The sequence below is a fragment of the Chiloscyllium plagiosum genome, chromosome 12 (genome assembly GCF_004010195.1).
Source record: "Chiloscyllium plagiosum isolate BGI_BamShark_2017 chromosome 12, ASM401019v2, whole genome shotgun sequence".
Taxonomy (NCBI): Eukaryota; Metazoa; Chordata; class Chondrichthyes; order Orectolobiformes; family Hemiscylliidae; genus Chiloscyllium; species Chiloscyllium plagiosum.
Genome location: NC_057721.1, coordinates 24,377,167 through 24,396,968, shown reverse-complemented (window position 1 = coordinate 24,396,968; position 19,802 = coordinate 24,377,167). Strand labels below are relative to the sequence as shown.

The 19,802-nt window shown below is 43.0% G+C and overlaps 1 protein-coding gene and 1 long non-coding RNA gene across 6 annotated transcripts in view; one reads left to right on the top strand and one right to left on the bottom strand.

The window, feature by feature from the left end:
• dmd (dystrophin) overlaps positions 1-19,802 on the bottom strand; it is a 2,012,228-nt gene that overhangs the window by 640,113 nt on the left and 1,352,313 nt on the right. The gene's annotated exons all lie outside the window — the stretch shown is intronic.
• LOC122555073 overlaps positions 14,363-19,802 on the top strand; it is a 10,723-nt gene continuing 5,283 nt past the window's right edge. Inside the window, exons 1-2 of the long non-coding RNA XR_006313151.1 lie at positions 14,363-14,503; positions 16,597-16,660. This is a non-coding gene — a long non-coding RNA (uncharacterized LOC122555073). The remainder of the gene's footprint in view (positions 14,504-16,596; positions 16,661-19,802) is intronic.

Sequence of the window (19,802 nt, the reverse complement as noted above, 5' to 3'; positions counted from 1 at the left end):
ATTGATTTTGACGCATTGAATTCCTCCTACATTCCCAATTCACTCCACTTTCCTCTTTCCCAGCTTAAAAATGTGTTGCTGGATAAGCGCAGCAAGTCAGGCAGCATCAAAGGAACAGGAGAATCGACGTTTCGGGCATAAGCCCTTCTATTCTGAAGAAGGGCTTATGCCGGAAAAGGCGATTCTCCTGTTCTTATGATGCTGCCTGGCCTGCTGCGCTTTTCCAGCAACACATTTTTAAGCTCTGATCTCCGGCATCTGCAGTCCTCACTTTCTCCTTTCCTCTTTCCCAGCCTATTTCTTCTCTCCTGATGTTGCATCGTCAGATGCTGTGCAGAGAAGCAACTGCCTGGATCACATCACCTTTTGGCATACATTTCAGACTTATTAGAAATGGGACCAACTGGTTGTGTTGATGGCAGTGGGGAAGTGGAGAGTGATGGGAATTAAGTTGGCAGTGTAAGCGAAAGACTGACAGAGAAGGAAAGGGTACCTGATAGGGTCAAGAGACATGCGGAAGTGTGCAAGGTATTATAACTTGGGCAATCGAAGCTCAGGCAATGGCAGGAGGAAGGGTGGAGAGACAGAAGAATGGGAGGGTGTAATGCAGTGAATGCATAGCCTCAAGAACACTACACAATAAAAGGCTGTAGATCCTACGGCTGCAAAATCAAAGACTGTCTCCACTGGCATGCAAATTGGGAACTTTGGATTCTCTTTGGAAGAAACCACATGAAAGGTTTTTGAACTGGGACCAATTCATTTATTGGTTGCTTCACTTTATACATATCAGATCACTTAAAATGGGGGCGAAACATCTGAAAAGGAGAAACTGCAAGTGTTAGACAACTGGGGGAAAAGAATAGGATACTGGTTGACACAAATCACAGCAGCACTCTGTGAAAATAGGATGGCTACATACAGTGTATTTTGTCCTTTTTTTATTGACGAGAAGTTCTAAGACAATGGTGTGAGCAGTTTATTGAATTCGATAAAGTAAACAGCCTGTGTGGCCTTGGATTTTTTTAAAAGTTGGAAAAATAGGAGTAGCCTGAATGTGTGGGGTCAAGCTCTCCCAGAGCCGGGGAAGGGGGGGGGGGTCACGTTTTAGTAGCAGTTGCTGGGGTCTTGAAGCTGCGGCACATCTCTTCCTGTGACTCTCCCTCTCATACACAGACACACACACACACAGACAAACACACACACACACAGAGTTTTCTCTCGAGGTTTTTCCACTTGGGCTGCAGGAATTGCATAGGAGGCAATCTATTTTACTGAATTTGTCTTTGCCAAGGGTGTGTTTATTGGATGTCACTAGCTTGGAACAGTTAATTAGTGTAGTTAATACATCGATTACTTTATTAACCATTGCAATAGATTTATAGTTAAGCCAATTCTTTTTATTTTGTCTGTGTTTTTACTGTAGTATAAAAATAATTACAATAATACTTAGAATTGGAATCCCATCTCCAGGAACCGCGTGAACTCTCTGCTCCCATGGACCCATCTCCAGTAATCGCATGGACTCTCTGTTCCCATGGACCCATCTCCGAGAATCTCGTGAACTCTCCGCTCCCATTGACCCATCTCCGGGACTCGCATGAACTCTCCGCTCCCATGGACCCATCTCCGAGACTCTCGTGAACCCTCTGCTCCCATGGACCCATCTCTGGGACTCGCAGGAACTCTCCGCTCCCATGGACCCATTTTCTGGACTCGCATGGACTCTCTGTTCCCATGGACCCAGTCTCCGGAACTCGCGGGATCTCTCTGCTCCCATGGACCCATCTCTGGGACTCGCGTGAACTCTCCGCTCCCATGGACCCATCTCCAGGACTCGCGTGAACTCTCCGCTCCCATGGACCCATCTCCAGGACTCGCGGGAACTCTCTGCTCCCATTGACCCATCTCTGGGACTCGCATGAACTCCCTGCTCCCATGGACCCATCTCCGAGACTCGCATGAACTCCCCGCTCCCATTGACCCATCTCCGGGACTCGCGTGAACTCTCTGCTCCCATTGACCCATCTCCGGGACTCGCATGAACTCTCCGCTCCCATGGAACCATCTCCGGGACTCGCATGAACTCTCTGCTCCCATTGACCCATCTCCGGGACTCGCATGAACTCTCCACTCCCATGGAACCATCTCCGGGACTCGCATGAACTCTCTGCTCCCATTGACCCATCTCCGGGACTCGCATGAACTCTCCACTCCCATGGAACCATATCCGGGACTCGCATGAACTCTCTGTTCCCATTGACCCATCTCTGGGACTCGCATGAACTCTCCGCTCCCATGGACCCATCTCTGGGACTCGCATGAACTCTCCGTTCCCATTGACCCATCTCCGGGACTCGCGGAAACTCTCTGCTCCCATGGACCCATCTCCAGGACTCGCAGAAACTCTCCGCTCCCATGGACCCATCTTCTGGACTCGCATGAACTCTCCGCTCCTATGGACCCATCTTCTGGACTCGCATGAACTCTCCGCTCCAATGGACCCATCTCCGAGACTCGCATGAACTCTCCGCTCCAATGGACCCATCTCCGAGACTCGCATGAACTCTCCGCTCCCATTGACCCATCTCCGGGACTCGCGTGAACTCTCCGCTCCCATTGACCCATCTCCTGGACTCGCGGGAACTCTCCGCTCCCATGGACCCATCTCCGAGACTCGCATGAACTCTCCGCTCCCATTGACCCATCTCCGGGACTCGCATGAACTCTCCGCTCCCATGGACCCATCTCCAGGACTCGTGTGAACTCTCCGCTCTCATTGACCCATCTCCTGGACTCGCGTGAACTCTCCGCTCCCATGGACTCATCTTTAGGACTTGCTGAACTCTCCGCTCCCATGGACCCATTTCCAGGATTCGCATGAAATCTCCACTCCCATGGACCCATCTCCGAGACTCTCATGAACTCTCCACTCCCATGGACCCACCTCCTGGATTCGCATGAACTCTCTGCTCCCATGGACCCATCTCAAGGACTCATGTGAACTCTTCGCTCCCATGGACCCATCTCCTGGATTCGCATGAACACTCCACTCCCATTGACCCATCTTCAGGACTCGCATGAACTCTCCGTTCCCATGGACCCATCTCCAGGATTCGTGTGAACTCTCCGCTCCCAATGACCCATCTCCTGGACTCGCGTGAACCCTCCGCTCCCATTGACCCATCTCCGGGACTCGCGTGAACTCTCCGCTCCCATGGACTCATCTTTTGGACTTGTTGAACTCTCTGCTCCCATGGACTCATCTCCGGGACTCGCGTGGATTCTCCGCTCCCAATGACCCATCTCCAGGATGTGCATGGACTCTCCATTCCTATGGACCCATCTCCGGGACTCATTAAACTCTCCATTCCCATGCTGGCCTGACCTGAGACTCGCCTCTGAAGAAGGGCTTATGCCCGAAACGTCGATTCTCCTGCTCCTTGGATGCTGCCTGAACTGCTGCACTTTTCCAGCAACACATTTTTCAGCTCACCTCTGTGACCTGCCTGGTCTCTCCACTACACAGACCACCTCTGGCCTCTCCTGGGGTCACCGTTCCCACAGACTTGCCATTGCACCTCTCCTGGGCTCTCTGTTCCCACAGACTCACCATCGGGCCTCTTCTGGGCTCTTTGTTCCCACAGACCCGCCATTGGGCCTCTCCTGGGCTCACTGTTCCCACAGACCCGCCATTGTGCCTCTTCTGGGCTCACCGTTCCCACAAACCTGCCATTGCGCCTCTCCTGGGTTCTTTGTTCCCACAAACCTGCCATTGCATCTCTCCTGGGTTCTTTGTTCCCACAGATCTGCCATTGCGCCTCTCCTGGGCTCACCGTTCCCACAGACCCGCCATTGCACCTCTCCTGGGCTCTTTGTTCCCACAGACCCGCCATTGGGCCTCTCCTGGGCTCACCATTCCCACAGACCCGCCATTGCACCTCTCCTGGGCTCACTGTTCCCACAGACCCGGCATTGGGCCTCTCCTGGGCTCACCTTTCCCAGACCTGCCACTGGGCCTCTCCTGGGCTCTTTGTTCCCACAGACCCGACACAGGGCCTCTCCTGGCCTCACCATTCCCACAGACCCGCCATTGGGCCTCTCCTGGGCTCACCGTTCCCAAAGAATCACCTCTGGGCTTCTCCTCGGCTCACCATTCCCACAGACCCGCCTTTGGGTCTCACCTGGACCCTTGTTTCCCACTGACATGCCTTCAGGCCTCACCGCTGCATGTCTGGAGACCATCTCCAGGCCTCACCATGACCTCCAGTCTCCTCCATTCCTCTCCAGTAAGTTCAAGTTGGGACTTTGAAAAAAAAAGAGGGAAAGGAAAGGAAAAAGAACGGGCGGAGCTGTGGAGCTTAACATTGAGTAGTTTGATCAATCGAATTGCATCCAGACTGCAATGCTTGGCACTCTTGCCTTTACACTAAGAAAAAGCGAGGGTTAAGGCTATCTTCTTAATAGATTTGGGGGGAGGCGGGGTTGGTCTGGTCCATCACAACAGAAACTCGTATACCGCATTACTCAATTGTGAGATAGACAGAATTGCTTTTTGATCTGAATGACAGCATCCGGTTCATAATGCATATGACTTATATTGCTACTTCACATTACCGCGATTAAACAGTGAGCTTCAGGTGTTGCTTAAATATTTGCGACACATTATCCTTCCATGGTTTTCTGTGGTAGACTGGGTAATTTTTCAGGAGGAGAAAGTGAGGTCTGCAGATGCTGGAGATCAGAGCTGAAAATGTGTTGCTGGAAAAGCGCAGCAGGTCAGGCAGCATCCAGGGAACAGGAGAATCGACGTTTCGGGCATAAGCCCTTCTTCAGGATCCTAAGTGGAGACCTTCGGCCTGGTTATGTGTTAACACAATATACAGCAAGAAATGATCTGATCAGGGTAGCCATTATCTTGTAGAATGGTTTTGATGTGCCCTATTTCAGCCTTAAACTTGCAAAATGAGAAAATATTGAGGAGATTGCCAGTAAAGCCAAACCTAGAGCACATGGAACCAAAAAAAATTCAAATGCATATACTGCACTGTGAAGGTAGGCTTGCAGTAGTCTAAAATGGACAACCCTCTGAACTAACAGATCAATTAAAGGAAACTTATTTAAATGTTCCATTTCAATGGAGAACAAGTGTAAGATAGAATGCTTCAAGGAAATTCGTTATTTAATCTATTCCCTAGCACCCTCATACATTCATCCCATTTAGATTTAGCATTGGTATTTTTACGACCTAGTTGTGGATGTATCCAAACAACTATTCTCCTAAACTAACCAGAAACTTATACCTTAGCTGAGCCGTACACTAGGATAGCTTAGGTCCCTACGAACACAACTGTCTTACCAACTTTCAACAATGTCCACAATTTTCCTTCCTGATTGTTTTCCTGCTGTTTGGGGATCTATAAATATTCCTTTAATATCTTAACAGGTCACTCCTTCTGTCTTAAATCAAACAGATCAGAATCTGCCTCAAATTCACCTTGAAGAAAACTCCCCTTTACACGACTAATATCCTTTGTAAAAAAGATCATTGTTTCTCCCTTGTGTTTTTCTCTCACTTACCTTGAAAATGTTATAGCCAAGAATAATCTCACTGCAGCTATCCCCAGATTTTAATCAAGATTACAGAATGATTTTCTTCCATTCTAATTAGTATATCTATAATCTTGATTTCATTTCTTAAACTTTGAAGATTGCAATTGTGATTGATTCACACATACAACGGCTTTGCTTGCTTTAATATCTTTTCTTATAATTGCCCTCATGATTCTTGGCATAATCTCTTTCCCAACAGCATGTTTTTCCACTCACCCTTCATACCTCATTGTTTAGACAGATTTTCCTCCTTCCTATACTTATTTTCATGCAAACAATACAACAATATTTTAATTCTGCTCCATAAATCTAATAAACCTCTCAACAACAACATCTGTAAAGTTTTTCAAGAATTTTTCCCACTATTGAGTGGTGGAAGAACTTCCAGCTACCAATATGTCTGATCTGTTCATTCCTAACTCATCCAGTCATTGGTAACAATGCTGAGATTATTACCCTTGAATGCCTGCACCTTTATTTATGTTGATTGATTAAGAAATGGTTGAATGATACACTGATGTCACACACTTCTCCTCTGTTTGTTAGGCAAGAATGAACAAGGTAAAACAGTTCCTCTTATGTGTAAAGTAATGATAATTTTCAAAATTAGTGACGGCAGATGTAAAAACGTGCAAGAATCATTATTGTTAAAATGTTTAAGTTCTAATTCTTATAAACAAATAAGCCTTGTCCCAAATATAAGTCCATCATTAAACAGCAACATTGCAAAATAACCCTCAAATTTCCTCAGCCTGTGAACTTCAATTGTTACATCCTCAGCAATATCTTTACTGCTCATCTGAACAGAGTTAAATGACTCTCATTTTATACCATTAGTTCCTATAAACTCTCCTACCTTTCATCACTTATCCTGTTGACATTGCTCAATGATTTTTCATCCATGCTCTCTCCATCACAGGTGCTTTCCAAATTCCAGTTTTGTTAAATATTCAAGTTTTAGGCTCTTTTAACTGTGATTTCTTAACCCAAACAGTTGAGTAGTCCAACTGAAATCTTAGATTAGAGTGGTGCTAGAAATGTACAGCTAGTCAGGCAGCATCTGAGGAGCAGGAAAATTGATGTTTCAGGCAGGAGGCCTTTATCAGGCTCTAATCTCCAGCATCTGCAGTCCTCACTTTCGCCCAGCTGAAAGCTTAGTCTCACCTGTCTTTTTAATTACATCACACTGTATACCCTAATACAGTAAAGTAAATTGTATGTCCAAAGCAGTGAGCATTACTCTCTCAACTGTCTTTAGTGATGTGATATCTGGGATTTGGGAATTTTTAATAAATGACCATTGTTTCTAACCCTGATGTGCTCTGGCCTCACAGTTTGACATGCTAACTGTCTTGCGCATTCAATGTCCATGTATCCTTGGTGAAACATGGTCACAATAGCTTGGCATACTGCTTTAAAAATTACTTTGTTTGCCTTGGAAAATGACTTGCTGTGATAGCCCAGGTTCATCTCTGTCCTGCCAAAATTACGGAATGTTCTCAGTAATGTCCTTGGTATGATTAGGCCACCCTTAGCTAACAGTCTTTTGCAACTTTTCTTGTTTCTCATCTTTGTCATTTGCTGGTTGTCACTGTTCATCCAAAGTGCAACAGACCTATCTTGAAAACATCTTCAATCTTGTCATCTAGAGCATCAATGTGGAGATCAATAGGAACATGTTTTGGCCTCTCAATGCATCAGTTGTAATCAAACTGGTTTTCTGCTTCCATCTGATGTCAAGTCATAGCCTTACACATTGACAAGTTGGTCTATAAACATGGAGGTGCACTCATTTTTACAGCAGATCATTTCTAGTTGCGCATGATCTGTTTCGATGGAGAATTCCTAAGTAGATGTGATACCACATTATGCCAAGCACTGCAGCTCATATCTCACACATAATATTGGACTAACTGACTTGTGCAGATGACATGGCTATTGAATCAACAGCAATGGGTTTGACGTATTGCAAATGTCTGGTGTCTAGTTCTTTTTGCTATGCATCTTCTTCCAAAATGGGGTTGTGGATTTGCTGGAGTTGGAGCATTTCCACAGGCACAATCTTGCTGCCAGAACTTGCTTGAGACAATTAAATGCATTAGTGATCATCTTGCTGGACAGAGGGGATGTCCTTCTTGAGCAAATCTCTTTTACTGTAAAATTGAAAATATGTGGTGGGATGAAGTTAAAAAATTCCAGATAATGTCGGAGATCCTTCTTATCCTGTGCAGCAAGCACTCATTCAACATCTTCATTCTTGCATTGATTGGGAAGAGTAAGCAAATAGGAAAATAAGGTCAATAAGACCTTGTCAATCCATGTCGCTGCACTGCCATCAGTAGGTTAAGGTTGCAGGCATGCTCTGCCTTTGTCTGACCCAGTGATCTGAAAGCTAGTGCTTCCAAATAAACCTGTTGGACTATAACCTGGTTATAGTTAAAAGTTGTGTGACTTTTAACTTTGTCCACCCCAGTCACACACCGACACCTCCACATCATTGCTCCAATATAGTAAGCTGTGCAAACAAATACAGGTATATGTTCAACAATCCTGTCAGTGTACTGCTGGAATAAGTCTTGGTATACTAATAACCCAAATAGCAACAGTCAAAAATAGTCCCAACCAAAATGTCGTGAACTCTAAGAATTTGTCTTCTACAGATGAACCCATAGTCATGTTTCACATTGGGTTTCACAAAGAACTTGGTTTCAGGATTAAATTCTTCCAGTATCATTATTTTATATGGCCGCATTTATAAGTGAGAAGGTAAAGTACCTTTGATCTAGGGACAGTCTTATGGTGCTAAGTTTCTTTAAGATATATTTGCGATAGTCAACCTATTAAATGTTATAATTTAGCTCCATCACATTGATCAAAGTGTGCCCTAAATGTGCACACTGCACTTTCTATGAGAACTGATGAATGAAATTGCATCATTCTTGAGATGCAATGTCACATGACCATTAAAATCACTAATTATGTCAAATTGGCCTATATAGCTGTTGAGATCATTAGTTGATTCCAGTGTGTCACACTTGGTCAGTTCTCCCGCAGAGGGTGTGGCTTGAACCTCATGAATGGTTACTTTACTGAGATTGAGCATACTGTTAGTTTTGTCACTGCTGGACCATTGGTATCTACCAGATTGATGATTTCAGGAATCCAAGCTGCATATTCACAGTGCATTGTGAATGTGCCACAGCACTGTATTTTCAATCCATGAAATGATGTGAGATGGCCTCTCATAGGTTGCACTTTGGAGCACCAGTGATGGGGTACACGTCTTTTAGGATGTATATCTTGGTAGTATCTTGGCATTAGCTCCTGTATTGATTGTGGCATTCCGGTCGGGTTGACCTGCCATTTGGGGACTTATGATGTGGATGGTCAACAAAGCTTCTGATCAGCATGCAGTGTGAGGTCGAAGTTATGAAAAGCTTGGTCACCTTCTGATTTTTGTGTTTCATTTTATTGACTCACATCAGAATATTTCTGTTTGTGCACATTATTAAGTCTTAAAACCAGTGGGATCTGTTGCACCATCTTGTACATTTTTCTGGCATATGGTTTGGCTGTTGAAACCAAATTTCCTGCACATGTGCCCAATGTCCTTTGGTACCTTATGCTCTGTAGGTGTGAAGATATACTGAATAACTTTTGCCTAACTGCTAACAACTGCATGTATGACAGATCTTACTGGTTTGGTGCACTTTGCTGACCATAGCAATAGCGTTGTCTGCACCGAAAGCAAGTAACTGATTTCATCTTGCCACTACACCTTCAGGTTGTCGTCCATTTTTCAGCAAGGCACCAGTCCTGCCCAAAAGATATTTTCTGAAGGCTTTAGTTTTTGCCAAGGTGATTACTAATTAAAGTAGCCTCTTCAGAAGCTCTTTGGGGAAATCCCATATACCCTCTGCATAGCCATTTTACTACAACATGATTAAATATACACTTGGGGTTTTTAGCTGGATGACATTCTGAACGCTATTCTATGCCTTAAGATTGTCTTCAAGTTCTTTTGTTTCTTTCTGGAACATTCATTTGCATCATCCTTAGAAAGGCCAGATTTCATTCTTCTATGTAGCTTCTCTTTGCAGGTAAGATTTTGGGATAATCTGTAAACTGAAGCTGCAAATATTGCTGAAATATCTGGAATTCAATGAAGATGTCAATCACATCTAACCCATACTTAAATGTTTGATTTCTATTTCTTGTTGAAGGTGTTTTCTTTAATTGAAATAAAGTAAATGATTTGATGGTTCCTTTCTCTGACTTAGGTCACTGTTCTACCCTGTTATCTTTCCTTCTTTTGCTTTTATGTTATGTCATTTTCAGTATTGTAGTCCCTTTGAGTGTTGATGCCTTTGGGCATTTTGGAAAAAAAATCAGGGCAGGACTTATACACTTAATGGTAAGGTCCTGGGGAGTGTTGCTGAACAAAGAGACCTTGGACTGCAGGTTCTTAGATAGGGTACTGAAGAAGGTATTTGGTACACTTTCCTTTATTGATCAGAGTATTGCTGATGGGAGTTGGGAGGTCATGTTGTGGCTGTACAGGACATTGGTAAGGCCACTTTTGGAATATTGCAATTCTGGTCTTCCTATCAGAAGGATGTTTGAAACTTAAAAGGGTTCAGAAAAGATTTACAAGGGTGCTGCCAGGGTTGGAGGATTTGAGCTAAAATAGAGGCTGAATAGGCTGAGGCTGTTTCCCCTGGAGTTTTGGTGGCTGAGGGATGACCTTATACAGGTTTATAAAATCATGAAGGGCATGGAGAGGTGAATAGACAAGGTCTTTTCCCTGGAATGGGGGGAGTCCAGATTAGAGGACATACTTTTAGGGTGAGAAGGGAAAGACATAAAAGGGACCTAAGGGGAAGCCTTTTTCACACACAGGGGGGTACATGTATGGAATGAGCTGCCAGAGGAAGTGGAGGAGGCTGGTACAATTACAGCACTTAAAAACCATCTGGATGGGTACATGAATAGGAAGGGTGTAGAGGAATATGAGCCAAGTGCTGCCAAATGCGACTAGATTAGATTAGGAGATACGGTCAGCATGAATGCTTTGGACTGAAGTGTCTGTTACCATGCTGTACATGTCTATGACTCTATGACTGTCTTCAATAATAAAGGCATGCAGAAGCAGTTCTCAGCCAGACAGAGTTCACATTAAATATGGAGTGAAGATGTCACAGGCTTTGGCATGGAAGTGAGGACACAAAGTAGCAGAACCAACTGAACCCTGCTCAAAGGTAAAGTCAATTTTGCAATGGGAATGAGGTGGGGGGAGTGGTAGTGGACTTACAGGGACGCTGTTTAAACTGAACGTGTCTTTGGTTACTGATTTTTGTTTTACGCCTAAAAATGGCTTTTTTTGATTGTCATATATCACTTTTAAAGGGGGAAGGAGGCCAAAATTTCACCTTTTAAAAAAAAAGTTATAAAGTTTACACATTTTAATCTTCAGATCTGTTTCTCCCAAAGCTTTGTCGCTGTTACTTTTCTGTATGTGTTGAAGTCCATGGCTGTCTCCTATCTCCCCTTCAGTGGCATTTCCACAGGTCTGCAAACAAGATCTTAAGAGCTTTTTTACAAGCAGCTATTGCAACGTAGTACCACAAAGCCACCATAATGCAACATCTGAACGTCTGCTATTTATAAACAGCCACCGTAGTTCATTCTGACTTATTTTGCCCTCATAATCTGTCGCAGTGATGGGATTTTTTCCAACTTCACATTTGTACCTAATGAGAATTATGTCATCTTCCTTGACAAGAACTAGACGTAATACTAAAAGCTTCAATGGACTTTTACTATGGCTCCCAGTTACAGACATTATAATCACAGGCTGTGCTGTTCCTGGGTAGTACTGTACTTGTACGAGCTGTTCTATGCTTCTCTCAGCATGCCATGCTACATGTGGCCCTAGCATGATGAAGCCTTGTAATCGCTATAAAACCAGGTCATATGCTGGGGGAATGATATTATGAACATGTTAAAGGTATATTGCAGATGAGCTGAGAGACACATTTTCTCAGCATCTGAAATAAAGGTTATTAAATTAGATAGGTATCCTCTTGAAATACAGAATGCAGCTGGAAAAAATAATTGCCTAAGTAATCACTTTAGGAAGTTTAGGTAGAAAACTCTGACAGAATGAAAAAAATATTTATTGCTACATTGCTCGAGTAGATTTATTTGCTGCAAAGACTGACTTTCCATAATGTTGATAATTTACGTAGAATCCCTACAGAATGGAAGCAGGACATTCAGCCTATTGAGCACTCACCAATACTCCTAACAGCATCCCACCCATACCCTATCCCTGTAACCTTGTATTTCCCATGGCCAATCCAACTAACCTACACATCATTTCATCTAGAGAAGAATAAAAAGCTTCAAAGTCAAAATACTTATACAGGGGATGTTCTGGGGTAAGGGTGGTGGGCGAAGATCTTGAACGGTTTCAAACACTACATTTGAATAGATAATAAACTGGAAGACCATATCAGTTGTGAAAACAATCCTCAATAATCTCTGTGTATCTAAACAAAACATTTGAACTAATTTGCAAGCCTCCACTACCTCTGATATTAAGCTGCCAATTTTATCTGTGGTATGGGCTGTAGAAATTCAGCAGCTGGTCAGAAGAATGAAGTGTCTCTACGGGCAGGTTAAAATTATTATTTATGTTCTCATTCCTGGTTTATGCATACACTGTCCAGTGTATTTGAAATTCTCAAACCTCCTTCGTAACAGCACTGCAGAAATAATCTTCACCATATTCATTGCAACTGTTCACAGTGAAGATGACCTCCACTTACTGAAGGACAGCTGAGAATGACGAGATACGTTGGCTTACAAGTAACAAGACTTTTTAAAAAATAGTCAAGACATCCACATGCCTGCTGTCCTTGTCCTATTTAAATAGGTAAAGCATAAACTGTCCTCTTAGTGTAGCTTCGTTTTAAAAAGAAAATTCTCACATCTGTGTAGAGTATACTGGAGATAGGCTTGATCTCCTTATTTAAGAAAGGATATGCCAGTTCAGACAGAATGGGCCAAATGGCCTGTGATTGTGTGAAATCAATCTGTAAGAAGCAGTTCAGAGAAGGTTCACCTAACTGATATCAGAGCTGATGGGGTTATATAAAGCTGGACAGTTGGACAGTCTGACTGTGTGCTCATTGTTGTTTGAAGAACAGGGAATGATCTTATTGAGATGTAGGAGTTCTGAGAGGACTTGGCCTGATGGATGGTTCTCTATGTGAGAAAATCTAGAACAGACATCACAGTTTAAAAATAAATTTCATCCATTTAGGAAGGAAATAAGGCTTTTATTTTCCTTACAGAAGGATGCAAATCATTGGAACTCTGGCTGAGAGCGCAGTTGATTGACAAAGGAGTTAAAGGTTGCTGGGGATAGACAGCCATGTGGCATTAAGGCCACAATTACATCTACGATCATCTTCTCGAATGGCAGAACAGGGTCAAGAGATCAAACATCCTGCACCTGCTCCTAATTCATATGCCTTTGACCCAACATATACACATATTCATTCATTCAACCGCGTGCACTCTGCTCCAGAGCAGGTCCTTTGACTCACTGTTCACTAATCCTGAGCCATTATGGCAGCTTTTATCAGTAATGATTTCAAATTGCCGTCACTTTCCAATGCAGAATGAGGAAGAATGTACCACACATAACACAGTTGGGACAAAAATCAAACCTGTGCTATCGATGCTGTTCAGAACCACACGCCAACCAGCCACATGCAATCATTTCAAAATAGCTAAAGAACTGCAAAGTATCATTTGATAAATGTAACATGTCAGACATGGCTTCAGTGAGCAAGTCATGGCAGCAAACTCTACACCAGAGACTTAAACACAAAATCCAAGTTGATAACCGAGTGCTACACGATCACAGTTGCCACCTTTTGGGTGAGATGTGATGGATAAAACAGATTGCATGATGTTAGTTAAAAGAAGAGCACAGCAATTCTCGACAGTGTCTCAGCCAATATTTACCCTTCAACCATAATCACAGTTGGATTATTTGGTCATTATCATCATGTTGTTTGTGCTGTCTTGTTTGCACAAATTGACTGCCATGTATCCTTTCATTACAACAGTGATCACCCTTCATATGTACTTCATTGACTATAGGTGTTTTGCATTGTCCTGAATTTCTAAAAGGTGCTTTACAGATGATTGTCTTTTTTATATGATGCTTTACATTTATTATAAAATGAGATATGGCAAGGTCAACCCAAACTTTTGTTACAACCCTCGCTGATTTTTCATTATTGTATTCTTTTTATCATTTTTGAGATGAGACATGAAAGGTGACCTTTGGACTATGAGCAGCAGATTGTGTTGAAAAAAACAAACAAACTGTTTGTTTGCTTATGGGGCCAGGCCTGAAAGATAATTGCAAGTTAATTCTTGTTAAAAAGTGCTCCCTAGACACTTCAACTCTGGAGTGGCAATATGCTGAACCAGTTAGCAGATGTTCGGTTATTAATGAGGTCAGTATCTGGGAACTGGTTAGCAACAAGCCTGGGAGAGGCCGGATGCTCAAGCAGATGCTGAATGGTAACTGGGACCTTGTGAGGAGACAGCCAGTCCGATAGGGAGAGTTCAGAGTTTGAACTGCCTTTTTGGATTATGTTTGGATCAGGAAGAGTTTGGTTGTTGATGCTACAGCTTGAAGATTTGAAAATTCCCTGCCTAACCTCCCATTACTAACTATTGGAAGTTTAGAGACTCAAAATGAAGTTATAAGAATCACTGAGTCTTCAGAGTGAACGGGAAAAAGTTGATTGAAATCTTCAGAAAGTTAACTAAGAAACAATCATACATGACTGTGGAACAATACATGGTAAAAAATGCTTATGTAGTCTGGCAGTTTTGTTATTTTCTTTATTCCTTAACTGTGTTTGTTTGTCTGTCTGTCTTTTGTGTAAATAGAACTGAAAATAAAGATGATTGGGTTCAAATCACAGACATCAATTAGATTACTTTGTTGTTTAATTTTGCTCTGCTGAAGTTACTGTATTGTTAAATTGTTAAGTCTTTTGTTTAAGTTATGAATCAAAAGGGTCTGAAATCAATTATTCACAAGGATGGGGACTGGTTTGTCATTAATGTCTGGTTAGGAACAACCAGTCAATTTTGAGGATCTTTGAAGGTTTTAACTTTGCAGTGTTGCAAATACAGAGGTAAGGACGATGATTTGATTTGTCTATCAGTCTGTACCATAACACTGTATTGCCCATCCTTATTGCAATTGAGAAGATACGAGCAAATGTTCTTAAACTGATGCAGTCATGTAGTGACTCTGCTCCCACAGGTCAGGAGTTTGAGATTTCCACCCAGGAACAATGAAGAAACTGGAATGCATTTCCATGTCAGGATGGTGTTTGTCTGAAAACTTTCATATGGTGATGTTCCCATGTAGCTACTGGCCTTGCCCTTCTGAATGGTAGAGGTTTCAGTTGTGAATAGTGTTGTGAAAGAAGCCTGGGTAAGCTAATGTAATGCATCTTGTAGGAGCACATAATGTTGCCATAGTGTGTCAGTCATGGATAGAATGAATGCTTAAATTGATGGGTGGGGGTTGAACAAGCACCCTGTTTTGTCCTAGGTGATACTGAGTTTCTCAAATCTTGTTGGAGTTCTATTCATCAAGCAAAATGAAGAGTAGTTCTTCACGTGCTGTCTTAGAAGTGATGGAAACATTGTGGGGAATCAGGAGATGAATAATTTTCCACAAAATAATCAGGCTCTGAAATAGACTTGTAGCCACAATATTTATCTGGCTGTGACAGCTAAGTTTCTAGTTAATGGTGACCGTCAACATGTTGATGGTGGGGAATTGACTATGGTAACACTTCTGTACATCAAGGGAACGTGTTTTGGTTCTCTCTTGTTTGAGGTGATGATGGCCTTGCCCTTGGCACTTCTGTGCATGAATATAACGTGCTACGTGTCAGCCCAAACCTGAATGTTGTTGAGGTCTTGCTGCATACAGGCAAGGACTGTATTGTTATCTGAGGAGATGCAAGTCATCCTGAACATTGTGCAATTAGTTAGTGAGGACCTCAACTTCTGATCTTATGAACATTAGCACATAGGAAATAGGAGCTCTATCATTTGAAAGATCATGACTGATAATCTTTCTCAATTCCACTTTCTAGCACTAATCTCGTAGCCATCAATTCCTTTTGTATAATGAAATTTAGTTACTTGTTTTGAAATACTCAAGGAAAGATGTGAGGATCTGTCACTGTATTAGGGGGAAGCCCAGTGTCAAAGTTTCTGGAGTTGGTTGGTCCTATAATACTGATCTCAGGAAAATATTGTAGTGATGTTTTGGGGTTGAGACAATTTGTTTCCAAAAATCACAATCAATCCTTTTGTGCTAATTGAATAGTCAGGTTTTGTTTTCCAGAAGAACTGTCCAGTGACCAATCCTATCAATGCCGTCACGGAAAATATAGAATAGAATCTCTATAGTGTGGAAGCAGGCCATTGAGTTTTCACCTACCTTCCAAGGAACATCCCATCCAGACCCAGACCCTATCCCTGTCACCCTGAATTTCCCTTGGTTAATTCACATAGTCGGAACATTCTGTAACCCTATGGGCAATTTAGCGTGGCCAATCCACCTAAACTGCACATCTTTGGACTGTGTAAGGAAACCAGAGCACCCGGAGGAAACCCACACAGACTCTGGGAGTATGTTCAAACTCCACACAGACAGTCACCCGAAGGTGGAATTGAACCTGGGTCCCCGACGCTGTGAGGCAGCAGTACTGTCGCAACAAGCAGATTTGATACGAACCAATGGAGAGTTTCCCTCTGATTTCCACTTACAGAAATTTTGCCAGAACATCTTAATACGTGGTCAAATGCTGACTTAATGTCATGAACAGTAATTTATACTTTCCATCTGCTCTTTATCAATTTTAGGACCAAGGCTGAGATCGGGAGTCACGTGGCCCTGACAGAACCCAGACTGAGTATTTGTGAGCAGGTAATTAGTGACTAAGTCACTGGATAGTACTGTCAATGGAACTTTCTTTCACTTCACCAATTATTCAATGCACACTGATCGCATGGCAATTGGCCGGACTGTTTGTTTTTGTGGCGAGTACATGCTTGGGCAATTGCACAAATTAAAAAGCAGATACCATTGCTGTGGTAGCTGTGCTGGAACAGCTTCATAAGATAAAAGCTAGTTCTGGAGCACAGTTTCAGCATTACAGCTAGGAAGTTCTCAGATCTCAATGCCTTTGTCACATTCTTGCAGTCAGCCATTTCTTGATTTCATATGGAATGAATCAGATTTGCTGAAGGTTGATGCCTATTGCTGGTGGGTAGCACAGGAGGAGACTGGATAAATGACTCACAATTCTGCTTCAAAAGGGTTGCATATGCTGTAAAGGGCTTTTGCCTGAAATGTCGATTTTCCTGCTCCTCGGATGCTGCCTGACCTGCTGTGCTTTTCCAGCACCACTCTGATCTAAACTCTGGTTTCCAGCATCTGCAGTCCTCACTTTTGCCTTTGCTGTAACTTTGTCTTGTGTATTCATGACCAAGGCTCCACGATGGAAGTGTTAATTAACATTTCTCCTCCTCCAGTTAATTATTTCATTGTCTCCCACCATTCCCGACCAGATGTGGCAGGACTGCTGTGCTTATAACTTATCCATTTATTGTAGCCATGCTTTGTTCTATCTATAGCATGATGAGTCAATAATCTAGTATACATGTAGGCTACTGTGGTAGTTTCACTAGGTTGACAGCTAATATTTAGGCATGTCTGATGCTACTCCTGGTAACCTTTCCTACATATCTCAATGAAATAGGATGGGCACTTCAGATTGATGGGTGCAACTGGTAGATTGCAGGAAGTGCACAACTTTGAGGTTACAGATTGTGCACTATAATTTTGCTGCTGCTCATGGCACAGCTCCTTATGGATGCCCAGTCTTGAGCTTCTGCACCTATTCTAAACTCTTCAATTTAACATACAATGAAAGGTGCCTTCAGTGTGAGCATGGAACTCTGCCTCCACAATTACTGGGCAGTGATCACTCCGAACAAAAATGGTCATAGTCAGATATACCTAAAACACATAAATGATGAAAGCAAGGTCAAATATTTTTGCATGCCTGACATGGGTTTACTAACCAGCTGCCCACAAATCCAGTTAAGAGGAAAGATCCTTCAGACATGGCCAGGTCTTTCAGTCATAATGCTACCAAATCACTCTCAGCAACAGACATTTTTGTCTGGGAGGAGAAAACCATTTTGTGCCTCTGATACCCTCAAAGTGTTTTCTAATGACGTTCAACATTGAAAAGCAGTGACTCAGCAGGTGAGGCATGACTGGTGGGGGAGTCGGGGAACGGGGTCGAGAGAGAGAGGTAGATTAGCAGGAAGTTTTCTTGCCTGTGCTTGACCTAATGCAATGAAACTTCATAGAATCCACAATCAAAATGAAGGATGCATAAGGCCAATCCCTCTCAACAGCATATTTCTGTGCTGCTACCTCGAGTGGACGTATCCTGCCAGTGGGGCAAGTAGGGTTAGGAATGGAAGATTCTGAGGAACTGGTTGAAAGGTGTGTGTAGGTATTTCAATCAGACCGTGGATTAACTTACAGAACAGAGAACATTACAGTGAAGTACAGGCCCTTCAGCCCTCGATGTTGCGCTGACCTGTGAAACCAATCTGAAGCCCATCCAACTGACACTATTCCCTTTTCTTCCATATGTGTATCCAATAACCTTTTAAATGCCCTTAAAGTTGGTGAGTCTACTACTGTTGCAGGCAAAGCATTCCATACCCTTACTACTCTCTGAATAAAGAAACTATCTCTGACATCTGTCCTATATCTATCACCCCTCAATTTAAAGCTATGCCCCCTTGTGCTAGTCATCACCATCCAAAGAAAAAGGCGCTCACTATCCACCCTAACAAACCCTCTGATTATCTTATATATCTCAATTAAGTCACCTCCCAACCTTCTTCTCTCGAATGAAAACAGCCTCAAGTCCCTCAGTTTTTCCTTATAAGACCTTGCCCCCATACCAGGCAACATCCTAATAAATCTCCTCTGAACCCTTTCCAAAGCTTCCACATCCTTCCTATAATGTGGTGACCAGAACACTCGCAACACTCCAAGTTCGACTGGACCAGAGTTTTGTAAAGCTGCAGAATGACCTCATGGCTCCGAAACTCAATCCCTCTATTTATAAAAGCTAACACACCGTATGCCAGCTTAACAACCCTTTCAACCTGGGTGGCAACTTTCAGGGACCTATACACATGGACACTGAGATGTCTCTGTTCATCGACACTATCAAGAATCTTACCATTAGTCCAGTACTGAGCATTCCTGTTATTCCTTCCAAAGTGAATCACCTCACACTTTTCCACATTAAATTCCATTTATCACGTCTCAGCCCAGCCCAGCTCTGCAGCTTATCTATGTCCCTCTGTAAACGACAACATCCTTCAGCATTATCCACAACTCTACCGACCTTAGTCTCATCCGCAAATTTGCTAACCCCTTCTTCTCCGCCCTCATTCAGGTAATTTATAAAAATGACGAACAGCAGTGGCCCCAAAACAGATCCTTGCGGTACACCACTAGTAACTGAATTCTAGGATGAATATTTCCCATCAATTACCACCCTCTGTCTTCTTTCAGCAAGCCAATTTCTGATCCAAACAGCTAAATCACCCTCAACCCCATGCCTCCGTATTTTGTCCAATAGCCTAGCGTGGGGAATCTTATCAGACACCTTACTGAAATCCATATACACCACATCACCTGCTTTATCCTCATCCACCTGTTTGGTGACCTTCTCAAAGAACTCAATAAGGTTTGTAAGGCACAAACTACCCTTCACAAAACCGTGTTGACTATCCCTAATCAAATTGTTGCTTTCTGGATGATTATAAACCTTATCTCTTACAACCCTTTCCAACACTTTACCCACAACCGAAGGAAGGCTCACTGGTCTATAAAGGAGAAAGTGAGGTCTGCAGATGCTGGAGATCAGAGATGGAAATGTGTTGCTGGAAAAGCGCAGCAGGTCAGGCAGCATCTAGGGAACAGGAGAATCGACGTTTCGGGCATTAGCCCTTCTTCAGGAATGAGGAAA